Source organism: Lithobates pipiens, unplaced genomic scaffold (assembly GCF_037356315.1).
Source record: "Lithobates pipiens isolate NorthernLeopardFrog02 unplaced genomic scaffold, aLitPip1_a1.2 Scaffold_19, whole genome shotgun sequence".
Classification (NCBI taxonomy): domain Eukaryota; kingdom Metazoa; phylum Chordata; class Amphibia; order Anura; family Ranidae; genus Lithobates; species Lithobates pipiens.
Window position 1 is genome coordinate 248,334,162 of NW_027507764.1, and position 12,584 is coordinate 248,346,745.

Consider the following 12,584-nt stretch of genomic DNA (forward strand, 5'->3'; position numbering starts at 1 on the left):
TTAATTTTTTGCCAAATTTTTTTGAAAAATGCGGAAAGAAAATGAAAAAAACTGTTTATACAAAGTTGTCAATTTAATAAAATATTCCTCACACACAGAATGAGCATAGTTAGAATTAGATCCCAAAACAAATTCTGCAAATTCTCCTGAGTGTGGCAATACTAAATGTGTGAGACATTGTTAGAGGAATGTGCAGATGGGTCAGTCCAGGCAGCATGCAGAAACATGGTCAATATATAGGCCAGGATTAGTATGCAGCACACAAAGGCAACACTGCACTTATATGGCGGTAATCAGAAACACCTTAACTGTTGTGACATTGATCAGGAACAGTGGGGCTGGTGTGGTGGTTATTAAGGACAATATGGCTGGTGTGGCGGTAATTAGGGACATCAGGGTTGATTTAATAAACCTGGTGAGTGCAAAATATGGTGCAGCTGTGCATTGTAGCCAATAAGCTTCTAACTTCAGCTTGTTCAATTAAGCTTTCATACAAAACAAACCTTGACACTGATTGGTTACTATGTATAGCTGCACCAGATTTTGCACTCTTCAGTTTTAGAAAATCAACCCTATTGGGTTTGGTGTGGCAATGATCATGTACACTCTTACCGGTGGGGTGGTGATCAGGGACACTGGTACTGGTGTGGTGGTGATTAGGGACACTGACACTGGTATTGCAGTGATCATGGACACTATAACTGGTGTGGTGGTGATCAGGGACACTGGTACTGGTGTGGTGGTGATCAAAGACAATATGACTGTCATGATAGTAATCAAGGGCGATATGTCTGGTGGGGTGATGATCTGCGACAATAGGACTGGTATGGCAATGATCACAGACATTGTGAGTGGTGCAGTGGTAATTAGCAACACTGTGAGTGGAAAGCACAGATGCGGGAGCATACAGGTACTTCCACAGACATTGGCACTGCTCCTCTCTGGCTGTTTATGTGCAGTGGACTTCATCTGGTCAATCAATGACATAACTATAAATCACTGGGCCCCATAACCCTTTCCAGAAGGCTTAGTGATTTTTAGATATAATTTTAAAAAATACAAGTAAAACAGTCCCAAAAAATATTTACAGAAAAAGCCATTAGGGAAAAGACATTAAAGTATAACTAAAGGCATTTTATTAGAGCATGGAGAGAGATCTGTCTGTTTTTTTTATGCTGCCTATGACCCTGTTAGGGAGAATCGTCCTCTATTTGTCCTGGTGACTGATATGATTGAGAGTGAAAGTGAAGGAAAATGTTAAATTGGGGGTTGTTGCCAGAACAGGTATATAGACAATAAATATTCTAATGGGGGGTACTAATTCTGGTGACCAGGGATTTTCCCTCACTTCCTGTTTTTGCTATGGGACTGAAGTGAAGGAAAACCCCTCCAATGGCACACAGATGGAAAAAAACTTGCAGGGGTTATAACCCTCCCTTTCTCTAGCCAAAATGAATAGTAACAGTAAAATGGGAATAGTAAATAGTAAAATGCGAATAAAAATGAAACATTTCTTGTAGAGTCCAGTTCAAAGTAGTACAGTATATGCTGGATTCAGTGTATCAAAGTTATTGACACTCAGAATGACTCTCAGTATGTGTGTTGTGTTTATGTGAAAATGGAAAGCCCCAGAACTGCAATTGCATTAGCTTTTGATAGAACTTTGAGGGCATCACGAGTTCTTTCCTAACTCTAAAAAAAAACAAGGAGTTGGAAGTAGGAGTGCTGAAATGTTTGATTATACTTCATTACCCACTTTCTAAACTTAACTTTTTAAAATATGTTAATATTTCTGAATGATCATGGCTTACAGTTAGGCAACCAATATATTATTACTCAGAATCAAGTCACAAGTTGATAGAGACTAATCATGACATATCTGTTATGTATGTATTCCATACAAGGATTAATGTGTCCCATTAGCTTTCTGCTCTTCATAATATAAGGATATCTAGTACCTACTTGACTGATCTTTTTTGATATATTTGGATATATTTTTGTTATTAATATAGCCATGTCAGGATTCATTACTTATTTATGGACTTTAAGAGCTGTGTGTATGGAAAGGCCATCCCCAGGTCAAGGAGTGCCAGACTCAGGAGTGTGTTGTATATATGATGGGCATACAAATAGCTTCTGTTTTCCCTGCTTTCCCTAATTGTTGGAATTATGCCATTATTCTTCTGTGACCAGCTAATTTAAGCTCTTATCAATTCTGTGGTCTGCCAGATCTCCTAATGAATGTAATGAGCAAGTAGCCATTTACAATTTAATATTACCAAGTCTGTGTATTCTTGTTAGTGCTGATACAGCAAGTCTTGTTTAGATTACTGCTTAAAATTACACCATTAGGAGGCTTATAAAAAATAATTTGAAGTCTAAAGCCTTGTACACATGGACTGAAAATTAGCCAAAATTGGTCAGTCATTATGGCAGGAACCGGCCAACTTTTGGCCTGCGTGTACAGCTGTTTGTTCTACACAAGTCGGTCTCATGACTGGCTTCTGTTGAACAGCATGCTGATAAAAAATTATCTGATGAGTCTCCCAGCAGTGCTGGAAGCCAGCGCTGATCAGTGTGTTCTTGCCTGGGGAGGGGGAGCAGCAATAGCACAGCAGGGGAGATCATCACACTAACATCACATATGTTGGTACAGCGATCTGTCAGTTTTTTCAGCCCACTGGGTTGAATGAGACAAAGACTTCTCGTGTGTACCCAGCTTAATGTAAGGTCTCTTCTGAAAAGGATGTGTATTAACTTATTTGTGTTCTGGTTTGGAATGGGATTAAAAAAAAATAGTTTTTGAAAAAATTACACTGCCTGGACTTGCAAATTTCAGAACAATAAAGTTTCCCTCATTCCCTACTCAATTTTCGGGTTCATCAGATCTTATTTTCTTCATCACACTTGGCATTTTTGCTCATCTAATTACATACCTCTTTGCTGTAATGAACCTTGTGATTTGTTGTAACATTATATATGAAGTTTTGGAGGCTGCTCACCCATCGTGGTGTCAAGCAGGACACTCGGAAGAAATTAGTTCATAAAATTTTATTCTGCAGCAAAATCCAATTCATTAGGGTGGCTTAACACTCCCCCTTCATCATGGCTTATAGAGCAATAACAATAGAATGAAGGCATCATCCTGGACCATAAGTTAGAAGCCAAGTGGGCATGTGCAGATCATGCAAATACTTGGACAAAGATTAGTGAAAACAATCTATTTACATTGGTGGTCTGAGTAAACGGCTGCTCTTACATTAGTGGTCAGTCACAAAAAAACTGTAAGAACTGCAATGGGCATAGACACAATCTACCATAAAGAAGTACAGTTATTTATATGTGCAGATGCTGACTAGGCAGTTTTTTTTTTTTTTTCCTGTAGGAATAGACTGGATGGGAAAAGGAGAGCTGGCTGCAATAACTCTTCCAGTCCACCTGTCAAAGGGCCCACCCCATGCCCTATAGTAGCTGCTATGTTGGGATCCTTGTTCTTGAGGTCAAATATATTGAAAATCTACTGAAATTCAAAGGCCCACAAACAGATCACTCATAAATAGAGCATTTTTAATGTGGTGCTAAGTTATGGAAGCAGAGAATCAACTTGATTGCTAGCATGTTACTGCATAATAAACCCTAAGCGCTCATCATTTTAAGAACCCTCCAAAACATCTCCTGCCACAACTCTGCAGAGTACATGCAACATGCATAATAAAAATACCTGCACATCTTTTGTGCAGGCATGTCTGTGCCTGTCTCTGAGATTCCAGTGCTGTAACTGTTAACAGCTTTGGGTATTCAGGTAAAACAGCATTACAGATGGTCCCATGGAGACATGCCCACTCCTTCCTCCTCCTTCATTGCAAAAGGTTATTTCATTGACTAGTGCCTGTGACACAATCTCTGGAGCAGAAACTTTTATGACAGAAGACTCTCCCGTTTCACAGATCATGTTGCAACCAGTGTAATAACAGTGAAATAACTTTTCTCAATGGAGAGGGGGGGGGGGTGGTTTCTGTCTATGTCAGACCATTTGTACTGTCGTTCTGCCTCAAGGCCCAAAGCTGTTAACTATTGTAGATCCAGAAGTTAAGAGTCAGAAAGAGGAAAGGCATCCCTGCAGTGAATATTTCTCTGGGGTCCAACTGCCTGCACAATATGGGACATACATTAATTACAGGTAAGTGATGTGACTAAAGCTGTAGGAATTTGTTTTTCAGCTAAATTGTAGGTTTTAAGTATTAGGGCTAGTGTTAACATTTTAGACTTAACTTAAAAGGTAAACAGAACGTAAACTTTTGTAGATACCCATATGTCCCAAGTATACCTTTACAAGTGACAAGCCTCAGGTGATACACAGAGATTCAACAAATCCTCCTACATAAATTGCACCTGTTTAATTGCATCTGTTTATCTGCTGCCCAGCAGAGGGTGGGGATCTGACATCACACACTGCACAAACTGAAATAGTGAACTGAGTGTGATCTGAGTGGGACCTGAGTGGAGGACACTGACAGACATCCCTCTATACAGTCATATAGGGAAACATGCACAGATGATGCCGTTAATTACCTTTTGTGTACTGGGGTGGGCAGGGCCATCCCCTGGAATTCTATGGTATCAGCATAACCCGAAGTGACTCATGCAGATAACAGAGAGGAGAGATGCCAGATAGAAAACACACTAAGTGCTTTGGAGTGAGGCTAGCACACATTAGAGATGACATAGTTTGGTATTATTTAATTTCAGTGGCTTACAACTGCTTTAAGTGTTTTGGGGTAGGGAAAGGATAAGGGATAATTGTAAGGGTTACATTAAATGTAAAGTTATCAGGCATTGGTATAGCTAAATGTTAGGGATAAGCCAGGTTTACAATTGTTCTAGACATTGAAAGCTCCACTTAAAGTTGTCGTAACCCTAAAAAAAACAAAAAAAGGCAGGAGATATAGCACAGTGCTTTTGCCATGTTAATTTCCCTTTCTACAATACCTGGCTGATCCTGCCTGTTTCTGTCTCCCCCTCTGTAAACTGACCATGTTTATCATGGCTGCTGATCTTTGATACTGTGGTCAGTTTATGTGTCTCCATCATCCAGCTATCTCCTCAGCATCCTTGGATCTCCCTCTCTCCCCCTCCCTGTTAATTCCGTAGTCTGTGTGAGAGCAGATCTCCTCCTCTCCCCTCTCCTCTCTTCTCATGCCTGTGTAATTCTATTCCCTGCTGCTGCTATAGTGCTTGTAAAGTAAAGAAAGATGTATTAATTACTTTGATCCTCTGTTTTAATTTCCTGTTCGGTACAGTGTGTGTGTTTTCCTAAAACTATAATGCTAAATACCCTCTTTGCAGAGCCATGCCGTGCAGACAGATGACCTCCCTCTGCTAGCTTGCATTCATTATAAGGTAATCTTAGCCCCTCCCACTGTACTCACTTATTTGGGAAGGATGTCACATGACTGGACAGCAGAGCTCTGCAAAGTATTTATTTAGCATTATAATTTTAGGAAAACACACACACTGCACTGAACAGGGACCTAAAACAGAAAGAATCAAAGCAATTAATACATGTGACTTTAAAAACACTTTAAATTAACAATACTGAACTTTTAGCAGCAATGGCAAAATCTAAATAGACAGATAGATTGGTAGACAAATAAGGATGAAGCACACCTTTTGCAGTATCCTGGACTCACATCAGTTTGATAATACTTTGGGGAATGGTTCAGACATTTATCTGGCTTACCTGACCTAGAAGTTAGCAGTGTCCAAGTCGGTGTAAAAGGAAGGCGTGGGGTCTGGAGTAGTGTGACTGCCTGATCCACAGAAACTGGTAAATTAAAATACATTTTAAGTTTAATTTTTATACATTATTTGTACACATTTTTTATATGTTTGTGGATTACTTAAATTTACCTTCTACAAATACCTGAATGAGACAGCCTTCTGGTTAAAGAATATACTGACATGCATGAACAGAATACTAGAGAGTTCATGAGAATAAAGTACATCACGGAATTATATGAATGCCCAGTAAGTTTAACTGATGTGATATACTCTACATCAGGGCTTTCGAATGTAAATCTGTATCCTCTTAATAGAAACCACATAGGACATGGCACAAATTTAAGCTTTGCAAGAGTTACTGTTTGATGCTGAGAAAAAGCTGCACCTTTGAAGTCTACTGCTTAGAAACCAACGTGACGCACGTCTAAGATGTTCCCTTAACACTTTTACACCAAATGCTTTATGTGTTTCTATGCAGGTCGAAAGCACTTTTTTTTCTTAACGTACAAACATTGTCAAGAGAAGTTTGATAAACTTTATATACTTGAATCCTACAGCTATAACTGAAACATAAAAGAAACAATGCTTAAAGTTAACATATTAAGCTCATACACAGGAGGATAAAACTGTCTCCAAATCTACATCTTGACTGTGTTTCAAATGTCCTAGTTTTAAAACTCCCAAATGCAATCCTCAGACTTATGGTTCCTTAGACTAACACGCATAGGTTCCAGATACGAAAATATCCTTTCCACTGTTTAAGCCTATTACACAGAACAGCCTGTATGCCAGTTGTACCATATTAGTGTTCTAGATCAGCATTTCTCAACTGGGATGCCATGGCAAAATGACCATAAACTTCCCCAACTAAGCAGGCATCTGGTAAAAAATGTATCTGGCCACCAGTTAAGCCCTTTTTTGATAACAGCAGTGCTGATCTTCTGTCTCAATCTTGCATTCAGCTGCCACAGGCACTCAGAAAGCTGTGGGGGCTGTCCACTAGGGATGAGCTGATGTTCGAGTCGATTGTAAGTTCGACTTGAGGCGATTCAGTTCGCATTGTGCGCTATACAAGTATTTCATTCATTCATTCATTCATTGGGTGTTCGCCTGTTCGCCGAATAGTGAACAATTTGGGATGTTTTAATGCCCCATACACACTATCAGATTTTCCTTCAGATTTACCAAAACCATATAATATGAGGTCAAACCTTAGGAGTCTCAATGTATATGCAATCAGGCAGGCCTTTGCATTACAGGGTTTTGGTAAATCTGAAGGAAAAACTCAGTAGAAAATCTGATACTGTGTATGGGGCATTAAAGTCTATGGGAGAAATCAAAAGTGATAATTTTTAAGGCTTATATGCATGGTATTGTCATAAAAAGTGTTTGGGGACCAGGGTCATGCCCCAGGAGACATGTGTCAATTCAAAAACAGTTTTAAAAATGGCAGTTTTTTTCAGGAGCAATGATTTTAATAATGCTTAAGGTAAAACAATAAAAGTGAAATATTCCTTTAAATTTCATACCTGGGGGTGTCTATAGTATGCCTATAAAGTGGCACGCGTTTCCCGTGTTTACAACAGCCTGAGCGCAAAATGACATTTCTAAAGGAAAAGGTCATTTAAAAGTACACGCAGCTATAATGAATTGTCGGTCCTGGCAATACACATAAAAGTCATTGAAAAAAACAGCATGGGATTCCCCCACAATCCATTACCAGGCCCTTCTGGTCTGGTATGGATTTTAAGGGGAACCCCGTGCCAAAATGACAAAAGAAATGGCATGGGGATCCCCCAAAAATCCATACCAGACCCTTATCTGAGCATGCAACCTGTCAGGCCACAGGAAAAAAGAGTGCCCCCCTCCTGAACCGTACAACATGGGGAGGGTGCATTGGGGTAGCCCCCCAAAGCACTGTATCCCCATGTTGATGGGGACAAGGGCCTCATCCCCACAACCCTTGCCCAGTGGTTGTGGGGGTCTGCGGGCGGAGGGCTTATCGAAATCTGGAAGCCCCCTTTAACGAAGGGACCCCCAGATCCCAGACTCCCCAGTGTGAAATGGTAATGGGGTACAAATTTACCCCTACCATTTCACAAAAACAGTGCAAAAATGGTAAAAATGACATGACACAGCTTGGGGCAAGTCCTTTATTTAAAAATAAAAATGTCCCATGACCGACCCGCCTCCATGGGAAGCACCCGCTGTATGACGCATCTTCGCTTTGACAGTTCTTTTATAACTGAGGGCAGGGCCACACCATGACGTTCCCGGGTGACCCCACCCCCTCTGATGCACTGGGACTTAATAATGGCTTCCCCGGGGTGTCAGAGGGGAGCGGGGTCATGTAACCCGGTGGCCCAGCCCCCTCTGACTGTGGGGAAGCCATAGGGAAGTCCCTGTGCGCAATTTTTTATTTTTTTTTTGGTTCGGAGTTCTCCTTAATATTCATACCCAAAGATCCTGGTAATCAACTGTGGGGGAATCCCATGCTGTTTTTTTCAATGACTTTTATGTGTATTGCTGGGACCGACAATTCATTATATCCGCAAGCACTTTTAAATTACCTTTTTTACTTTAGAAATGTCATTTTGCGCTCCGACTGTTGTAAACGTGGGTAACATGCACCACTTTACAGGCATACTATAGACACCCCCAGGAATGAAATTTAAAGGAATATTTGACTTTTATTGTTTCACTTTAAACATTATTAAAATTAGTGCTCCCAAAAAAACTGCAATTTTTAAAACTTTTTTTTAATTGATACCTGTCCCCTGGGCAGGATCCAGGTCCCCAAACACTTTTTATGACAATAACTTGCATATAAGCCTTTAAAATTATCACTTTTGATTATTCATGTTCGTGTCCCATAGACTTTAATGGTGTTCGAACAAATTTTTTGCCTGTTCGCATGTTTTGCTGTGAACCAAACCAGGGCTGTTCGTCTCATCCCTACTGTCAACCTCATCCTGCCAACCAATGACATCATCGGTTGCTAATGGTTGGTCGGGTGCAGCATAGCTTTCTCGGATGTGATGCTGGCGGTTTCTGGAATGTAATGCTTCCAATCCTTCTGTCGGTGAAGCTGGGGAGGCACATGCAAGTTTGTGAGAGAGTATGAAAAAAAAGACACCGTGAGGAGGTTATTTAGCAAGCTGCATATGAGCTTCTGTGAGCTTTGGGAGGTACAAGGGCACTTTTGCACCTTCCTGCCCAGGCCAATTTTTATCTTTCAGTGCTGTCATTTTTTAACTACCTGCCGTCCACGCTATAGCCAAAAGACGGCTACAGCATGGACTCCAATTGCCGGGAGGGCTTCCCTGGATGTCCTCCCATGCTCGAGTGGACTACGTGACCCCTTACCATGTGATCAGCTGTCAGTCAATGACAGCTGATCATAGGATGTAAACAAAGCCGGTAATCAGCTATTTTTCCTCCTGGTTCAAATGGTGTCAAGCATGTGTGGCCACAACCAGGTGAGGAGTACAAAGACAAATGTGTTTTGCCTACAGTCAAGCATGGTGGTGGGAGTGTCATGGTCTGGGGCTACATGAGTGCTGCCAGAATTGGGGAGCTACAGTTCATTGAGGGAATCATGAATGCAAACATGTACTGTGACATACTGAAGCAGAGCATGATCCCCTCCCTTCAGAGACTGAGCCGCAGGGCAGTAGTTCAACATGTGTGCCACCAATGCTTGTGCACAACAGCTCATTAAAATGTATGGGCTGCCTTGCCTGCATTTGATACAGGAAAAAAGGTTCTGGAATCATTTTTAAACCACAGAGGCCAAGAAGTTGCATGGTACTTTTGCACCATGCAATTTCTCAGTGGTTCCCACATCTGCTATAGTGCTGCATTTTTAGATGCGTAGGGGTGTCATTAAGAATGAATGGCAACCCAAATGCGTCTGTAAAGAGCAGTGTGTTTTAGCTGAGGATGATTTTGGGTGCAGGAACAGCTGCGATTCCCAAACCAGCAACCACCCAAATTAGTATGAGGGAACCTTGAGACTGAATATACTTTCAAAAGGGTGCCTTGCCTGAAAAAAGGTTGAAAAACACAGTTATAGATGATAGTTAACCCTCTACTATAAGATGTTAAAGCCGCTTTTCACTATTCCTGTGTGTGAGGAAGGTTCTAATCAATACACAAACCGGAAATCACAGACTGCCTCCCTAAATACAGAATAGTACACTCTATCTAGAGGTTAGTGATGCTTCACCACAGGAGCAAAGGATGCACAAATGGCTCATGTATGATTACTGAAAAATTGTCCACTGCTCTCACCTATAACTGGCCCTAACAGTAGGCATTGGAAGGCAACGCATAACAAAAAAAAACGAAGGAAAAAATCCAAGGAAAAATTCCAAGCTCTACTTACCGACCAGCCTGCGACCAACAAGATTAACCTGTCTAAAGCCGCGTACACACGGGCGGACTGTCTGTCCAACTTAGTCCGCCGAAACACATTTCAGCGGACAGTCCGCTCGTGTGTGGGCTTCAGCGGACTTTTTCAGCGTGCAGTCTGACGGACTAAGTATTTCGGAATTTCCGTAATATTGTCCGTCCAACTTTGGTTTCAGCGGACAGTCCGCTCGTGAGTAGGCTAGTTGGACGGACTAAGTATGGCGCATGCTCAGAAAGGATTTACACGGCGGAAGGTTGCATTGCTGTGTATTGGACGTCCTATTTCTAGTCCCGTCGTACGTGCTGTACACGTCATCGCGCAAGCTTTCAACTGACTGTTTGTTCATCGTGTGTGGTCAAGTCCGTTCATTTGAAAGTAGGACGGACTGTCCATCGGATTGTCTGACGGACTTAGTTGGCCAGACAGTCCGCCCGTGTGTACGCGGCTTTACAGTATGCGTTTAAAACAGGGATTTAGTTGCACAAATTTGCAAATGCATGCATAAGCTACAGAGCCCCATCAAGGCAACCTGGTATCTGTAGTAATAACTTTAACTTATAAGAGGCTCCAGAGTGGAAGCACATGCATTCTGATGAGATAGATGAAGGCAGATGGACTGGAGCCCACCCCTTCTTAAAGGTACACATTGAACACACAGCATGTAGCACAATGGCTGCAAAGGTTTCAATGCGTTGCCTGACCTAAAATCAACCGTACTAAAAAATTGTCCTTTGGTTTGATGAGACCAAGATAAACTTATTTGGTTCAAATGGTGTGAAGTGTGTGTGGTCACAACAAGGTGAGGAGTACAAAGACAAATGTGTCTTGCCTACAGTCAAGCATGGTGGTGGGAGTGTCATGGTCTGGGGCTGCATGAGTGCTGCCAGAATTGGGGAGCTACAGTTCATTGAGGGAACCATGAATGCCAACATGTACTGTGACGTACTGTGACATACCGAAGCAGAGCATGAACCCCTCCCTTCAGAGACTGGGCTGCAGGGCAGTATTCCAACATGTTAATGACCCCAAACACACCTCCATGATGAACACTGCCTTTCTTAAGAAGACCTCTAGACCTAAACCCTATTAAGCATCTGTGGGGCATCCTCAAATGGAAAGTGGAGAAGCGCAAGGTCTCTAACATCCACCAGCTCCATGATTTCAATGTCAACCTGTGAAGCTCTGTTGAACTCTATGCCCAAGAGGGTTAAGGCAGTGCTGGAAAATAATGGTGGGTACACAAAATATTGATACTTTGGGCCCAATTTGGACATTTTCACTTAGGGGTGTACTCACTTTTGTTGCCAATGGTGTAGAAGTGAATAGCTGTGTGTCGATTTTTTTTGAGGGGACAGCAAATTTACACTGTTATACAAGCTGTGCACTCACTACTTTACAATGTAGCAAAGTGTCATTTCTTCAGTGTTGTCACATGAAAAGATAAAATAAAATATTTACAAAAATGTGATGGGGTGTACTCACTTTTGAGATACTGTATACACTATATTGTGGCTGAAACTGAACTTTGTAAATTATATAAGGCCTAGTGGTATTTGTGCCAATAGCCTAAAGGAGACATGTTAATGTCAACATGTTAGAAGGCTGGCCACTGGCTAGCCTGCATTTGTAGGAGGAGTATGGGGCTTCATAATCTCCACCTCCTCCCCTACATTCTCGTCGGCTTCATTTCCGGGCTCCCTCCCACCTGTTCCCCATTTTTCTTCATTTTACACTCAGGGTATGCCCTCTTTTAAGCATACTCTCATGGGCAGCCATGGCACACCTCAGGTCACCAGGGTTGGGGGCTCACGTTCAATCCAGTATCCAGACTGCGCCATCAGGTGATTGAGTTTGCGTTGTGCGCTATACAAATATTTCATTCATTCAGACTCCGGCTACAAACAGTATATAGTACCTGTGGTCTATGTATACTTGTCAACTGCCTGAATTTTGTTGGGATAGTCCAGTCCTACATCTTGTCCTCTGTCCTGCACTAACTTAAAAAGGGATTAGGAGGTGCAGTGTGTGTTGGACTAACCCATAAAGTGGGTATGATTTGGGTGGGGTTAACAGTGCCCCAGGATTTGGGACCACAGTGTTGGCAAGTGTATGTAAAAAAAAGGGCCATTTTCTGCATACTCTACTCCACCTAGGGCTGAAATCCATAAACCTAACCTGCTGCATGACGTATTTTATCTTTTTAAACCACCATCTCTGCAGCTCAGGCTGAGGATGAAGCACTTTTGCCTTAGTACACGGTCTACTAGGTTTTCAAAGTTCTTAAGAAGTCTTGTTTAAATGCATTTCCTAGTGCTTGCAGGTCCCCCTCGTATGCCTTAGTGCAAAAGCACAAGCCGTATGTAAGACCTGTAAATAATAAGAATTTATT

At 41.7% G+C, this 12,584-nt stretch overlaps 1 protein-coding gene across 14 annotated transcripts in view; it reads right to left on the bottom strand.

The window, feature by feature from the left end:
- The window catches only part of LOC143996687 (poly(rC)-binding protein 3-like), a 1,318,080-nt gene that overhangs the window by 963,220 nt on the left and 342,276 nt on the right, over positions 1-12,584 (bottom strand). For 12 of the 14 annotated variants that reach the window (XM_077491910.1, XM_077491906.1, XM_077491899.1 and 9 more), the window contains one exon: positions 5,741-5,824. The exons of the other annotated variants lie outside the window; for them this stretch is intronic. The gene's annotated coding sequence lies outside the window, so the exon portion shown is untranslated. The remainder of the gene's footprint in view (positions 1-5,740; positions 5,825-12,584) is intronic. 14 annotated transcript variants of the gene reach the window in all.